This window comes from Fukomys damarensis, unplaced genomic scaffold (genome assembly GCF_012274545.1).
Source record: "Fukomys damarensis isolate Sample0158 unplaced genomic scaffold, DMR_v1.0_HiC HiC_scaffold_22, whole genome shotgun sequence".
Classification (NCBI taxonomy): domain Eukaryota; kingdom Metazoa; phylum Chordata; class Mammalia; order Rodentia; family Bathyergidae; genus Fukomys; species Fukomys damarensis.
In genome coordinates this window covers 120,382-136,359 of record NW_022900934.1, presented here as the reverse complement: position 1 = coordinate 136,359, position 15,978 = coordinate 120,382, and the positions used below count along the sequence as shown (strand labels likewise).

The 15,978-nt window shown below is 49.1% G+C and overlaps 1 protein-coding gene across 7 annotated transcripts in view; it reads left to right on the top strand.

The window, feature by feature from the left end:
• Positions 1–15,978, top strand: part of Myt1 (myelin transcription factor 1) — a 111,417-nt gene that overhangs the window by 41,829 nt on the left and 53,610 nt on the right. For 2 of the 7 annotated variants that reach the window (XM_010633419.2, XM_010633418.2), the window contains exon 1: positions 9,987–10,329. The exons of 3 other annotated variants lie outside the window; for them this stretch is intronic. The gene's annotated coding sequence lies outside the window, so the exon portion shown is untranslated. Of the gene's footprint in view, positions 1–6,276; positions 6,300–8,037; positions 8,077–9,986; positions 10,330–15,978 lie in introns of those variants that run through there. 2 more of the 7 variants (XM_033767202.1, XM_033767203.1) reach the window with 2 other exon arrangements.

The following is a 15,978-nucleotide window of genomic DNA, read 5'->3' as shown; positions in this document are numbered from 1 at the left end:
CTAGCACAGGGCCCCTCCTGACCTGCACCTTTACTGCCTGAATTCCCAGTTGAGGAAAGTGCCCCAAGACCCCTCTCTGGTGCAAAAGACTCAGATCCAACTTTGGCGCTAGGCAGTCCTGGCCTTCAGTCCTAGTCCTGCCCTGGGAGCTGTGAGCCTTTTGCTCTTCTGAGCCACACAGCATGTTAAGTTGCAGGGTCATCTGAGGGAGAAAAGTGCTGGGTACAGATAGGAGTGTTTTTGTCTTCTTTCCTTGGCGGCTGGCTGTGGGTGTTGTAGATGTTGGGAGGTCTTACCTGGCTCCAGAGTGCTTTGTAGGTCTAAGGGTTTTAGGGCATGACGGAGCTGGCACAGCTTCTCTCCTTGTTTAGAGCTCCAGCTGCCCCTTCCCTCTCTTGACTCCCAGCACAGCTGGGAGTGAATGTCCTGAGCACAGGCTCTGGAGTTCTAGGGTCACTCTTTCTTGGATGCTGGTACCATCCTGGAACTCCAGAGGGCTACAAGGACCCATGCTGGCTCTTGGGTTGGTTCCATGCTGGGAATAGTTGGAACCACCTCTCGTCAATGTGACCTAGGATCCTGGTACCATAGGGAGAGACTTGGGAAAGGCATTTCTCCCGATGTGGTCACGTCAGCATTGTTGTCCTTGTACCACAGCCTGGAGTGCCCACTGCCCAGCTCCATTCTTGATCCTGCAGGGTCATGCAGGAGAGGGTCTATCTATCCTGAGCTCCCCACGAGACTGTCTTGACCTCTGCGGGCCTCACTCTGCTGCCTAATAAGCGTGCTCTGCCAGTCCAGCCTGCCATGGCAACGGTCTGTGGCTTGCTCTCCATCCAGGTGCCTGGCAGCTTTATCTCTGAGGCCATCTGTTCTGTGAGCACAATTCCAAAGCCACTTAAAGAGCCCAGAGTGGGGCAGCTCTCCTTCCTCACACATGTACACGCAAATGTAGTGTGACCCCTGAAGGGTGGAAGGTGACAGCAGGGATAGTTAGGGATCCTAGTGGCTGCTTATTTTCTTACTACCTTGAGGGGATTTCTGGAAGCCTCAGAGGTCCGTGTATGTGGGTTTGTGTATCTCTGTGTTCCTGTCAATGTGTTTGGTCTGTGTCTTTCTGTCTGTATGCTGTATGTGTCTGGTATTGAGTTTTGTGTGTCTGTGTCTGCCCATGTCCATGTGTTTGTATGTCTGTCTGTCACAGCCTTTATCCTTTTCTCTCTGCCCTGTACTTTTCTGTGTCTGTTGAACTCATCTACTCTTTGCCTTTGACCCTTCTCTGTTCCTAGGTCCTCTGCTGCAATACCTGCTTTTGTCTGGATGCATTTCTGTGCTGAATCCTCTTGACCTGACTCCAGCCACCTCTGTGGCTGTTGCTCTGTGTTTCTGGTCTTTATCTCTGTCTTTCCTTCTCTCATTATCTCTCTTGCTGGGCAGCTGCTCATGTGTCACAACTCCTCTGTTCCAGCAGAGCAGGCCAGTTCCCTGCTCCCTGCTTAGTTCTCTAAGCACACTTGATTCTCTTCTCTCTCTCATGCCTCTGGGGCCTGGTTACAGGGACTCATGGACTGCTCCCAGCTTTCTGGCTTGCTGATGCCTGTGTAGTACGCCCTCAGCTGAAAACTGAGCCACTCACACTGAGCCCTTGTCTGACTATAGGCTACTGTTTACTGAATATGTTTCTTTTTCCAGCCACACAGCCTTTCCTCATGCTGTGCCCTCACCTGATGTCCCTCCTGGATGAATCTCCCTGTCAGGAGCTTACAACATCCCCCAGGAGATTATGGCAGATGTAGCATCCTGGGCCCAACAGCCCCTGTGTTTCTACTCATGTGTGTGATGCAGCCTTCTACTTTGCTCGGCTGCTACTGCCCTGCAGGCTGCTCTGTGCTCCACAGCCTCCTATGCAGGGGACAGATGGGAGGAAAGCTTCTCTGCAAGTGCTTCCTGATGCCTTACCTAGGTTGCTCATGCTACAGAAGATACCTCCCCTCTGGCAACAATATTCTTTTCTGGTGATACAGGTGCCCTGTACCCCTGGCTGGCCTTGGACCTGGGATGCTGCAGAATCTGCTGTGGGCTATCCATAGACCCTAGGACCCTGGGGCTCGGTGCCTCAGAGGCCTGAGGGCTGCTGACGAGTGCTTTTGCACCCCAGACCAATCTGATCAGAGCTCTGGCTGGTAGCTCCTCAACCGTGTCCCCTGCCTCTGTTGTTGCCACAGGATGTCTCATTTCCAGGTGCTCTCCTGTGCTTCAGAGCAGTGGGCTGCCCTGCTTATAGCTTGAAACATGTTTCTGCAAGCTCTCAGCCTTAAGAAGGTTTATCTGAGGCCCAGGAAAGGGATGTTTTTGGGACTCTGTGCCCTAGATGTGCCAGGGTTATGAGGCTCTGAGAGGCCCTAGGTTGCAGCAGAATTGGCAGAAGAGCCACATGCGCAGAAGAGAAGGGTTTCTTTGGTATATGTTGGGGTGTCTTATGGAAGCATCACCAACCATTAGTGCTAGCCAGTGTCACAAAGCATAGTGCTCTATTCGGTGGCCTGCCTTGCAAGCGCAAGGACCCAAGTTCAATCCCCAGTACCAAAAAAAAAAACCCAAAAAACAAAAACCAAGCAACCAACCAAACAAACAACCCCCCCCAAAAAAAAAAACAAAGCATAGTGCTCTGGGTGGCCAGTGGCCCCTGGAGTCCAGCAAGTAGGACCCTACTCTGGTCACTGCCCATGTAAGCCAGTGTGGTACTGTTTGCTGGGGCTCTTGTGTGAGTGAGAATGTAGTAGCAGGTAATTCCTAGAGTGCTTCCCATGGGTCAGATGCAGTACCTGCTTGCACTCAAGGGTATGCAGGTGGTGCGGCTGCCTAGAGCCTGGGCTGAGGCTGGGGGTGACTACCCTGATAGCCACAGTCCTATATCAAACATAGGGTGGGCCTCTCCCAGGTGGCCTGTGGCCATGTGGCCTGAGGTTGAACTTGGCCCTTGAGCTTGTGAAGCAGGTGGCAGAACCACTGAGCCAAATCCCCAGCCCAGCACTGATTTATTCTTTTTTTGGTTTTTTTGAGACAGGGTCTCACTATGTAATTGAGACTGACCTGGAACTTACTGTGTAGCCCAGGCTGGTCTAGAACTCACAGCGATCCTCCTGCCTCAGCCTCCTGAGTGCTGGGATTACAGGTGTGCACCACAACACCCAGCATATTCTTGACTGGCTCTGTGCATGACCAAGTGCTTCATCCAGGCTGGTTGCTTCTATTAAAAGGAAGAAGCAGAAGAGTTCTGGATTTCTCACCATTGTGACTTCAAATCATCGATCTTAATTAATGTCACACAACGAACATACTTCTCCAAGGGTGGTGAGTCCTGATCAGTAGAGCATTTGGATGTGCTGGTGCAGGCATGGCCTGGGCATTGAGGGCTAGCTGGCTAGGTATCTTCACCTTGGGGCAGGGTGTAAAGGGACAGTAACTACCTGCAGTATGGAATGTGCAATGACCCAATGTGGAGTCCCTGTGCCCTTATTTGACACATGAAGAAACCAAGTCAGTTGCTATTTATGATTTGGATCTAAAATGTTCTCTTAGGGTTCTCTAGAGGAACAGAATCAATATAAGATATATGTGTGTGTGTGTGTGTGTGTGTGTGTGTGTGTGTGTGTGTGTGTGTGCTTAAAGGATCAGAAGTGGGAGAGTTATGATGGTTATCTGTGAGGTCAGGGAAAGAAGAATCCAAAGTGGCAGTCTGTGTACCAGAGAGCCAGAGGTTCCGGTATCAGTCTAAGGTTGAAGGCCTAGAAGCTCACTGTAAGGTCATTGGTGTGAGGCTGAGTTGGAAACGCTGAAGAAACTAGAGACCAACATCCCAAAACAATGGTGAAGATGAGTTTCTCCAAAAAAGTAAACATTTCCTTCTTCCCCTTTATGTTCTGTCCAGGCTACAAGCCTGTTCCACTCATATCTGGGGTGGGTCTTCACCACTCAGTTTGCTGGCCTCTATGTCAATCATCCACAGACATACCCAGAACTTTTACTTGTTGGTGAGGTAGTTCTAGTCCAGTCGAGCTGACATACCACAACTAATGACCACATCCCCCAAGTCTTGATCCCCAAAGCAGCAATGTTAGAGGTGGGACTTCAGTGAGGTGATTGGATCATGAGGGTTCTAAATTTATCAGTGGATTAACTCACTGATGGAGTCGTAGTTTGATGATGGAAACTTAGGCAGTAGGGCCTTATTAAAGGGAGTAAGTCATGGGGTTGTGTCCGCGCAGAAAGTATCTTGTTCCCAGCCTCTTCTTTCTTTGCCTTTTGTCCACTGTGCGGTGATCTGCCCTGCTCTGCCATGTGCTCTCTGAAATAATGTCTGCCATACCACAGCCACAGAATAATGGAGCCAAGTGACCATGCACTGAAACTTCTGAAACTATGAGCCAAGGTAAATCTTTGCGCTGGGGATTTAGCTCAGTGGTTCTGCCACCTGCTTCGCAAGCACAAGGACCCAACTTTGATACCTGGTACAAAAAAACCCCAAACCAAAAAACCAAACTAGAAACAAAGTAAATCTTTCCTCTTTTACATTGTTATACTCAAGAGTTTGGTTACGGTAACAAAACATTTGACCGATGCAACTCCTTTGTCTAAGCACATGGGCTGCCACCCTCGAGGGAAAGTGACCCTGATAGGGACTTATCCTTCCCCCAGCAGCACCTGCCTCATTTCCCCTTGTGCCCGCTAATTCTCCTCCTGCTCCCAATTTTCTTACCTGTCACTTCCTACCCGGTTCCACTTCCCCTCGTTACCTACTTCCCATGTTTGTACTTCTGTCTGCTGCCTCCCTCACTTCCTCTCCTGCCCCTACTTTCCATGCTGCCTCACTTCCTCACCTCCCTCACTTCCTCACCTTCCACACTTCCTTCCTGCCCCACTTCCCTTCCTGCTGCACTTCACCCCCTGCCTGATTCCCTCTCCCCAACTTCCTTTCCTGCCCCACACCTCCCCTTCTACTCCCTGCTGACCCTCCTGCTGCTACTTCTCCTCCTGTCCCTCTTCCCTTCCTGCCTCTCTTCCCCTCCTGATCCACTTCCCCTCCTGTCCTATCACTGCACCCCACCATGTTTTTCTGTAGGTGAGATGACCCATCTTCGTTTCTAGTCCCATTGCTTAGGCCCACTGGGTTGACATTGTCCATCAGCGACTAGCAGGCACACAGACATCTGCATAGCCATCCATTCCCACCCTGGTCTCTCTGAGTCACCTATGTCTCAGATGACTCTGGGATTCCACATGGTCCTTGCCAGACCCCACCACACCTAGACCCTAGCAGTCTGTTCCCCCAGTACATCCCTTACCTTTGGCAGGACCATCACCCAGAGCTTCCTAGGGTTCCTCCTCACTGAAAGCCTTCTAGGGAATGTTACACAGTTCTGAGGGGTTGTTCAAGGCTCTGTCCAGACTCACCTCCTACTGAGCTCTGAACTCCCCCTGTGACCACTTCCCTGATGGCAGATGTTGCCTGGGATGGAGGCAACCATTTTGGACTCAGCCACAGGCCGAGAGAGGTGCAGTGTCACTCCAGATGCCATCTGTGGGGGCAGTTGCCTCTTCTAGCACTGGGGAGCCTGGGAAAATGCCCAGCACGGCCATGGTAATTGTCCCAAAGGATGTTGGACTTGGGGTGAGCAGAGAACTCATACCAGAGGAGGCCTCCCCATCTTCCAGGATGTTCCCTCTCTGGAGGGAGATGCTGGAGGCCAGGTCTCCAGGGTCCTGACCACCTACCCTCTGCCTACAGGGCCTTTCGAGGTGTCTAGGAAGTAACATCACCTTCCCGGGGTATCTGGTCACTTCTTCTCCTCCCCTGCCCTCACAGCTTCTTCTTGGGACTGGGTGGGGGCAGTGCTCAGGGTCAGGGCAAGGCCAGGGTATGCAGTCCATGGTGACTGGTCCCCACCAGCCTTCAGGCTCGACCAGTCTGACAGCCCAACCCCCAGAGGGCCCTCCCTCATTTTTAGTGTGGGGAGGGGCACCCCCCACTCCCTTTCCAAGAGCCTGCAGGCGGGGTATATTGTCTGGGCCTGAGGCCCATTGTGTAGGGAAGGGATCCTCATTGGCAGGCTGCTGGGCATCAATTTGTGATTATTTGCTCCTGGTCTTGATTGGCTGGCTTGTGGTAGGGGCTCCCAGGGTCCTGGGAGTACAGAAGTTTGTACAGCAACTTTTCCAGCACGAAGTGACTTGTGTCCAGGTCTCGGAGAGGAGGTTCAGCCATCAAGCCAGGATGACACGCTGTGGGAGCTTCCTGGGTGCGTACCACCCCCAGCCCCTCACACCCCTCCCTGGGCCTGCTCACAGGTTTCTGCCTGGATGCCCCATCAGTATGCAGTTCTCTTTTCTGGGCAGCTAGGAAGTGACAGACACATGCTCCATCCTGAAGGCCAGCCAAGGCCCCTGGGAACCAACCTCACTTCTCCTTAAGGGCTGCTGCACAGAGCCCTAGGAAAGCTGCTGGCCCTGTGGAAGGTTGGAAGTAGGGAGGGCAGGGCAGCTGGGTCCCTCCTGTTAATTTACTCATTCTCAGGTTTTCTGGCAGGCAGGCACGGTGGGCAGTAGGTGTCAGCAGCTCTGGCCGGCCTGGAGCCTGAGGAGGTGGTGGAGGGGATGTGAGTGTCTCTTTGTGTGCGGGTGGCAGTGTCCACCTGGGACTTCTTTAGTGGAGGGGCTTCGGCAAGCTACTGCGTTTGCCACATCCTTATGAGCTCACAGTTGCCATGTGTGTGTGTATATACATGTGTGAGTCTTACAAGCTGGATGCCAAATGTTTCTGAGTGTGAGACAGGCACACGAAGTCAGTCCAGAGTGTGGGTAAAGTGGCTCCCAGTTTTGTTTGCTCCATCTGCCAGGGCCTGCCTGGGGCAGCACCCCCAGCCCTCAGCTGTTCTATACAATATTAATGCTGACCATCTCACTCTGCACACAACGCCCTAATTGTCGCCGGCAGCATTAAGGCAGGCGCCCATCTGCGGGGAAGCTTTCAGAAGGAAACAAGAAAACCTCACCCCCAGCTGGCCACCAGAGAAGGTGGTGCCAATTACAGATGCAGAAAGTTTAGACCAAAATTACTTGAAAGAGTTTTTATGAAGCGAATGAACTGACACTTGGAATGTCTGTGTGCAGATTTGCACAAGTAATTACACCTTATTTGAAATGACCTTACCAGCTAAGCGATCATGAAGCCTGCCTCCCCCGTGCTCTCACAAAGCACTTTCTCAGTGAGTGAGACCACAGGCGCAAGTTTTGATTTTGCGGTTTCCCCCTTTCCTTCTGCCAGTCAGACAGCAGTCGTTCTCTGTGGATCTTCCCAGTCTTAAAACTAAAGAGACACATGCAAATCCCCCCTTGATTTTTATGAACGAAAATGTAAAGGATCAGTGTGCTCCATACTAAAGGAAAATATTTTATGATTTAAAAAACTCCCAACAATATTAACCCTGCATAAGAAAAGTTTTAGGTTATACCTTGCTGTTGTCACAACCAGGGTCTGTGTGGTTGGGAGCCTTGGGTTAGGAATGGCCTTTCCCAGCCGGACGGAGTTCAGCGACTGCAGACCCGGTGCGTGCGAGCTGAGAAGCTTCTGTGAGCGGAGAACAAAGGCCCAGCCTGGCGGGGGCGGGGCGGGCCGCTGTCCAAAGTGCTGATCAGCCTGCCTCGCGCCTCCACCCTCAGCTCAGGCTCCCTCGGGGGCTGCGAGAAGCCGCACACCTGAGAAACTTGGAGGCGAACTCCTCCCTGCTTCTTTCCAGGATCCCCGCTTTGTTCTTTTGGCACTGTCAGCTAAAGATTTGGAACCTTTACTCATCAAAACTCATCTTCTGAAAATGCTTGTACAACCCTAATCTCCTAATGGGAATTCTGGCTCTAGATTCTGCCAACAGGCGTTGATTTGAAGTTTCTGAGCACATCCCAAGGGTTCCTCCCAGTAGCCCCCCGGGTGGAGCTTGCAGCCCCATTCCTGACCATCAGAGCTACCATTCCAGAAGCCCGTGGTCACTGCAGGGGGATATGAAATGCTGACAGGCTGAGGTTTGTGCAAATACGGTTTACATTCCTTTAAAAAATAATGATGCCCGCCAGGTCCTTTTTGTTGCACATATTGGTTTCCCCCTGTTGTTGCCTATGTTTTGTGTTGTTTTTTAAGTTTGACTATTACAAATCTGAAGTTAATGGCTCTCCCGGAACACTGTATGCTGCTGCGGAGTGAGGCTGATTCAGCACCAGCCCCCACTTTGATCCCACCTTCTCTGTGGAACAATGGCACACAGGACTGCCCTGAGCCTGCAGCCTGGTGATAAGAGTTTAATAGAAATTCTGAATGCCAAAGGTTCGGGCTGTAAAATATCCAGCACTCACAGCATGTCCAGAGGAGATAGACACGGCTTTTCAGGATTGCTCTCAGCTGAATGTGTCCTTCTATGCTAATGGATTTGAGTTCATGAAAGAATAGAAAATGGTAGGCAGACATTGTAGATGCCTCAAACTGTTTTCATTTGGCTAATTAATATTTCATCTTCAGTTTGTCCACTGTAGGCTTCATTTATTTTCCTTTCCTCCATCTGCACAATGTTCCTGCATTCATTTTGTGTTTTATTTGTTTAGATTAACATGTATGAATCTAATAGATTTGCTTTTGGGATGAAGTGACTTGGTTTGTGTGTAATGTGTAGAACAAAAACTGCATGTTAAAAGTAATTGCTTTGTACAAGAGGTGTTTCAGCTAACATCAGCCCAGATTTTTGCAACCTGCTATCTTTGGAGAAAGCTAAATGCTCTAACTCTGTCTTATTCACACCTTTTGCAGCCCAAGTTCTTTAGTGTTAGTCAAGTAAGGTGTTGTGTTCCTGCAGGATTTACCATAAAAAGACATTTGCTGTCTGTTGAAATCTCCATATGAACTTCTGAGCCTCAAGTGCTGTTGACTTTCCATCTGGCTATAGTGGGTGTCTTTGCAGGGGTCTGAATTCAGTTTTCATCCTCATGTTTCCAACATTGTGATTTTGATTTGTCAGTATCAGAACGAATTTGGGGAGCAAACAAGTGCGTAGAAAAATGGTAGGCAGTGCTTACTTGTAACACTTACTGAGGAATTTCCTACTTTCTTCCCTGATGTGGAAAAACCTCCACAAATGGGCAGATGAAGGAGTAGACAGGCAAGTTGCATACTGACTGGTGAGCACCACTGGGACATGTGTTACTGTGGTTTCTTTTCTCAGTGTTCACTGGATGGCTCATTGCTGATGGTTTAGAGAAGACTCAGAGAAAGACAGGACACAAAACTTGACCAGTATGCTTCCCTTTGGTTGGGATGAATTTATCATTTTTTCCCAAGAATTTTCAAGTCTTCTTTAGGAGGGGTTTATTATTTTAAAAATTTAAACAAAAAAGGAAATTATGAAAACAGAAAAAAATATAATTTTCTGATCTATTCTTTGTGTGTATGACTTTACTTCTTTGGTCTGTGGCCTTAGGTACCTTTTATGCACTCAAAAAATATCAGTTCAAATTCTTGGTACTTGAATATGCAGATGAACCCATATGTAATACTCCTGGTTTATTTGAGTAATAAATTCTTCAGTCTGTTCTTTATGATGGGAGGTCATATTCCTAACCACCAATAAATATTGTAAAGCACTTTCGCTGGAGCCATGCTAACCCAGGGCATCTGTCATTCCGGTCGTTGCTATTAGGAATTATTGGACTGAACCACTGGCAGAGAAAGCAGAGGGGGATGAGCATGATAGTTGTAATGCTCTCTGCCCTTTTGTGTGTTCTTTAATTAAAAAAACTCAATCATGCTGCATATCGAGTATGGATCTGTGTGGGCAGATGTAGGCACCTTCTATTGGTGTGGCTTGGAGCAGTGCACAGGGACTCTGTTGGGTTGGGACACCTCTCACCCCCAACTTGGCAGATCCATCTTTCTGATGCTATACTGTAAATTTATTTCACCTCAGAGAGTAAACAGATATATTGGAGCCCCAAGGGTTCATGGGTAGCGTATTTACAAAGGAGGCTCCTCCGCCAGCCCGTGCCACCGCTGCTAATGAGAGCGGTCATTAAGTAAATGAGACATCGCCTTTAGCTGGCTTAGGAGTTCGCACACGGAGAGGAGAAGATATTTAATTGAAACCCGCACACAAGCTTCCCCACATGTGACCGCTGCGAGGGAGGCAGCTGCCTTCCCCTCCCCCAGTCCACCCTGCACCCCCCCATGTAAATTTCATGATTGCTTTCCGTGATGTCATTTTGAAAGAGGACAGACAATAGCTGTGAGGAAAGGTAAGTCAATGTTATGTTCTTTCGCTGACAAAGGCAGACACCCAGTGCTTGGCTTTTCCCCTTGGATAGTGATGGGGGAGGGCGAGAGCAGAGGGGATTTCTAAGGAGACTCTCTGCAGGAAAAGCAGGTCAGGGGATGGCTTTTTAAACTGTTCTGAAGGATGAGGCTTTCTTCTCCTCCCAGCCTGCCTGGTCTCTGTGTTTCTCTTCTTTCTCTGCCCCTCCTGCATCTCTGAGATTCTCGTGGACATGTTGTGAGTCAGATAGAAAGGATGTTAGTGGACGGGGACACTGTGGATAAAGACAGGAAACTTTATGTGCAATTCTGGAAGAGGAGCGCAGATATGTCTGGGCTATGGGACTCAGCAGCCCGCTCCTGGGGAAGATGCTGGTCCTTTAAGCAGAAGATTTCTCTAAGACAGTGACTTGGAGCTCAGATATCTCATGTGGGACCCCCACTGGAGGTACTGAGCAATATACTCCTGGGAGCACTCTGTCCTTGCATGTCGTGTACCCCCAAACTTTAGGAGTGATATCCAGGGTGTGTTTGCCTGTGGGGCTGATGTGCAGGACTAAGCATCACCCGTTTCTTAGCTCTTTCTCATGGTTTGGTTGGGGCACTGGGGAGTGGGGCTGTGGTGTGAGTATAACTGAACTTGCCTATAAGACAAGGAAGTCAATTTGAACTTTGAACACCATAATGCTGTTTCCAGCCAGACAGCAGATTCTGGGGCAGTGGACTGGGTTCTGTCCATCAAATTCTCATTCTTCTTTATAAAGCGAGAAATAAACCAACACTTGGTGGCTTTGTGTGTGGTGTGGGGTGCTCATTGCTGGCTCCTTCTGAGTCACCAAGGCTTTCCTTGTTAGCATCACTTTGGAGTCAGTGGACATCACTGGCTGGCAAAGTTGATGTTTAATTTCTGAAACAAAACATCTGAGAGGTAGGTCAGTGGCTACATGTGGCTTGGTCCTGGGACATCAGGCTGTGTCACTATAATGACAATAATGACAGTAATGATTTTAATTATCCTTTTGGGAGAGAGGGTGAGAAATTTTGCCCCAGTAGTTTAAAAAAACACAGAAACTGAAGGGTATCTCTGAGACTAGTGGCTGAGTGAACAAAAGGCAGGGCAGTGCGGGGGCAAACCTGAAGTGAGTGGGGGGAACGCTGAGCTCTTGCTGAGGGGTGCACTCTGGTACTTGCAGGTGCCAGGAAGTGGGTTGCTGGGCCCTCACCTGGGCTGGGGCTGGCTGAGAGAGGCTTCTCTCAGCCCCAGGCTCCATGCCACCAGGACTCTCCTCCCATTGGTCTTTGACTGTGATTATCACCTCCTTCCATATGGCTCCATTAATTAATGGTAAACAAAAGAGTAGAAAGCAGAGATTACAGTCTTGTGGTGTCTGGATGGGATGTTGCTGCCAACAGAGGCAGGACCCGCTTGGCCCTGAAGGTGTGCTCCTGGTGTAGAGGAGGCTGGGTCAGTGCTCAGAGGCAGTTTATTTTATTTTCCAAGAGAAGGAGGCAGCTTTATGAATCATGGACTGGAGACTGAGGCCTCTACAGGATTCTACCTGGAGAGTGCTAGATCTCATAGGGATGTTTGCTGTCCCAAATGGTTGAACAGGAACCTCCAAGAGTTGGACACAGAGGTTTTTACATCCTAAATGGTCTTCCCTGTGCCTCATGGACTAGGGAGCCCAGATGTGGGCCAGGGCACTCCCCTAGGACAGGAGCTGCTGTCTAAAATGCAGTTCCCAGTATGGCTCACATGGTTGGAGGAAGACTAGAATGTTTGGAGCTAATGTTCTGACTCCTTGTCCTAAATGCCCCTGGTACTGAGCTGGGAGAACCCATTCTGAGGAGATCTCTCTAGTCTTGGGGATAAAGTTGCTGTGGGCTGGAGTTGGGTAGCCTCTACTTGAGAGTCCCTGAATCAGAGGGTGCTGGCAGAGGGGGTACAAGCATGGGAATGTGTGTTGGACACTAAAGGCAGCTGACTTGCACTAAAGCCCATCCCAGAGTCAGTCTGGACATGACTGGAGCTTGGCCTATACCTGGCTGTGGAGGGGACTCTCCCTGGTGCTACTAGACTTCCACCTACATCTCACTGGGCTATTAGTCCTTCACTGGTTGGGGTCACTAGTGTGCAGATGATGACATGGGTAATGGCCTGTATGAGTAAGTGAAATAGGGGCAGAGGGCCAGCTGACCATTTTGCTGGTGTTACTTGTGCTTGAGATGGCTGGACCATTTGGCATGCTTCTTTGCATGGCCAGCACTGTGCAGACACAGCAGGTGAGGAATCTGCAAAGTGACAAAATATCGGAGACTTCTTGGGCCTCTAGCAGCTGCTTGCTTGTACTGGGCAGGCTGGTGGGGACTGTGCCCTTTGGCACATCTCTCTGGTAAAAGGTGAACAGGGCTTTGCTTGAGCTTGCCGTCTCTGGACTGGTGTTAGAGGTGGGGGTGGGTCCAAGAGTGACCAGAACACTTTGGTCAGCACTGGACCTGGCATGGATGGGGAGGCAGAGAACTGGTCCAGCTGGTAGAGCTGATGTGTGCAGTGAAGTGTGCTGGGCTGATGGTGGTCAGCCAATCTACAGGCAGGCCGGGCCCTCAACAACCAGCCAGACTTACACTTTACTCAGGCAAATTGGAAATACACTTGCTATTTTGACCCTGGAAAACCAGTCCAGAGCCCCTTTTTGTTGGCAGCTCTCTGTGGCAAGCTTGGAAAGGCATTTCTTTCCTCCCATACGCTTTTCAAGGCTCCTTGTCTTATGGCCATACCGCTGCTCTCTTCTTGTGGATTCACTCATGGATAAACCTTAAGTTATTTGTCTATAGATGTAGTTTCAATGGGAATTTTGTAGTGTGTGCTCACAGGAAAATGGTCTTTGGGAAACAGCATCATTAGAAAGCTAGTCAGATCAAAAGTGCTGTTTCCCAGAAGGGGCAAGAGCAGCTGCTGGTGGTGCTGTCCCTGTGAGCTTTCTGCTCTAAGAAGACCCCAGGGCCCACAGGGGTCCACTGTTTAGTCCAGAGCGGGTGCTGGCCTCCAGCAGAAGGCACCTTCATGGCCTGTTGAAGTTCTCAGCATATTTTCTATTGTCTTAGATGCTGAATTTCTCCAAATGTCACATTAAGAATCCAAAACAAAAGTGAACAAGGGGCAGTTTCACCTGAATTAAAATGCTTTTTGATCTCAGGCTTCCACTGAGCCTGCTTCACAGAGAATAGATTAATAAATACTTGTGAGCAGAAAATACAGTGTGAAGACACTTTAATTTTTATCTTCAGTGTTGCTGGATCCCACCACATACGGTCAGCTTGGGGTCTTGTTCCCCTCTGTTAATGCTGTTAGGACCATGTGTGCTTTTCTTGTGAAAAGTTTTACCTGTCACTTCATCCCTTTCTAATTTTTAATTTGCACTTTAAAAAATGCAATGTTATTTTAAATATGAATGAAAATAACTCAGAGGACATTTAATCTGTCTAGAGTACATCTGCCTTGCTGGGATTAGTCCCGCCCCTAGGAAGGGAGAAGTTGTCAGACACAGTTGTGGTTATCTGGACTTATGACTGCCCCTCATCCTGCAGTGCTGTGGGCTGCTGTCCAGCGCCTGCCTTTGGAAGAGCAAGGCTTTGTGCTCAGGCAGATGCCGGGTATTGGTTTGCCCTGGCTTGCTTGCTGTAGTTTGGATGTGATCACAGTGCCTTGAGCTTACAAGGAACTGTGGCTGGGAGTGCGGCCTGTGCTGGGAGGGCTGTTGTGCATGGTGAGGAGCCTGTCTTGGGCCTGTATTTTAGGCTGAGGATGAGATGGCCAGGCAAGGTGGGAGACATATGTGTGACCCAGGTGTAGAAGAGGAAGTGCCTCACAGTTTTGCCTAGTTGCACCTCTTACTAATGTTTAGCATTGTGTTCAGCATTGTTCTGATGTCTCAGGCAGGCCCACACATTTGGCAGCATAGGGTGGGGCTGGGGCAGTGCCTGCTCCTCTCACCTGAGCTTGAAGCTCAGGGCCCACTGCAGAACCGAGGTACACAAGTCTAATCTGCCCATGCACCTGCCTAGAGTGGGAGGGACCATGTTTTCTCTGTGGAAAGAGCTTGCGCACTTTGTGACGTCCCCGGGGCCTACTGTAGAAGTCTCTGGAAGGTCTCTGGTGCCCTCAGATCTCAAACTAACAGCGTTTCAGGTTGCTTTGAGTGACCTCACAGTGATGGATGCACAGCTCTGAGAGTCCTGGAGGTATATTCCTGACTTTTGTACATCCTGATGACTTGTCAAAGCATTTGGGTTTTCACCAGTGGGAGTGTTGAATTCTGAATTCTTTGCTATTGTCTTCTGTGGGTAGCCCAAGTAGTTCCCAACCCAAGTGCTGCCTGGTCTTTACTAGGCTTATAGCTTTGTCTGTGATGAAGTGCCTGGGGACAAGGAGGATATCCATTATACTGTACACCCTGTTGTGGGTGGTTCAGAATAGCCTGCTTAGTGCTTAAACTGCTAACTGAACAAATGGTTGGTGAACCAACATTTTACACATGGAATGGAGCAATTTTTCATACGTTCTACCATAACCGAAGTTTTATTTAGGGATAAGCAGGGACTTAAGAAATTGGGAAGGCTTGCAGTATTCAATAATATTTCCAGTGAAGGGGCCATTATCCATAAAATGGGACAAAAATATGGCCTAGGTTGTGAGGGGCAAAGGGGCATGTTTGACCTTTTGTTTTTGGTACGGGGAATTGAACTCTTGAAAGGCAGGCGTGGTGCCACTGAGCTAAATCCCCAACCCTTGACATTATTTTTAAACTTTGTGCCCTGTGTGAGGATACTTAGGCTCTAGATGAGCTATGGGTAGGGCTTGGTGATGCTTCCTGAAGAGACTCCTCTTAAGGCTGCACTCAGCCCTGCCCAGCAGTCCTGACTGCGTATTAGCCCTGAAGGCCCCTATAGCCTTCAGCCCAGCCCTTTTTGGTTCTTTCTCACAACCTCAAGATATTCTTGGTCTGCCTGGTCTGTCCTTCAGCCTTATTCTCCATCACAAACCAGGCTATTCTTAAGATCCCTGGACATGACCCTGTCTCCTGTAATCCCCTGCCATTACATTTTTGTTTCTCTTTCAACATTCAGCACAGACGCCATTATGGATTCCTGGGTCACTGACGTGTTACTTTCATGACTTGCTATCATGTTTCAGACATGAGTAGTTTCCCTGCTTGCCTTCAGGAGAGCCTGACCACCACCTGCTTGAGTCCAGAGGCCACCTCCTCAGGGCCTCCCTGGCGCAGGAGCCTTAGTGTTTGGCTTTGAGATAGGGGGACCTTGGGTAGGAAGACTAGGTTCCACACTCAGTTGAGGAATTTCCAGTTTAGGGTTCCCCACCATCTGCTCTTTCCTAAGACAGGCCCTTGTAGTCACTAGAGATAGTGTCTACTCACATAAAGAACAGACTAGGGGGCCAGGGATTTAGCTCAGTGGTTCTGCTGCCTGCCTCACAAGCACAGAATCCAGGTTTGATCAGTACAGAAAAAAAAAAAAAAAAAAAAAAAAAAAAAAAAAAAAAAAAAAAAAAAAAAAAAAATAATTTTTTTTTTTTTTTTTTTTTTTTTTTTTTTTTTTAAAAAAAAAAAAATTTT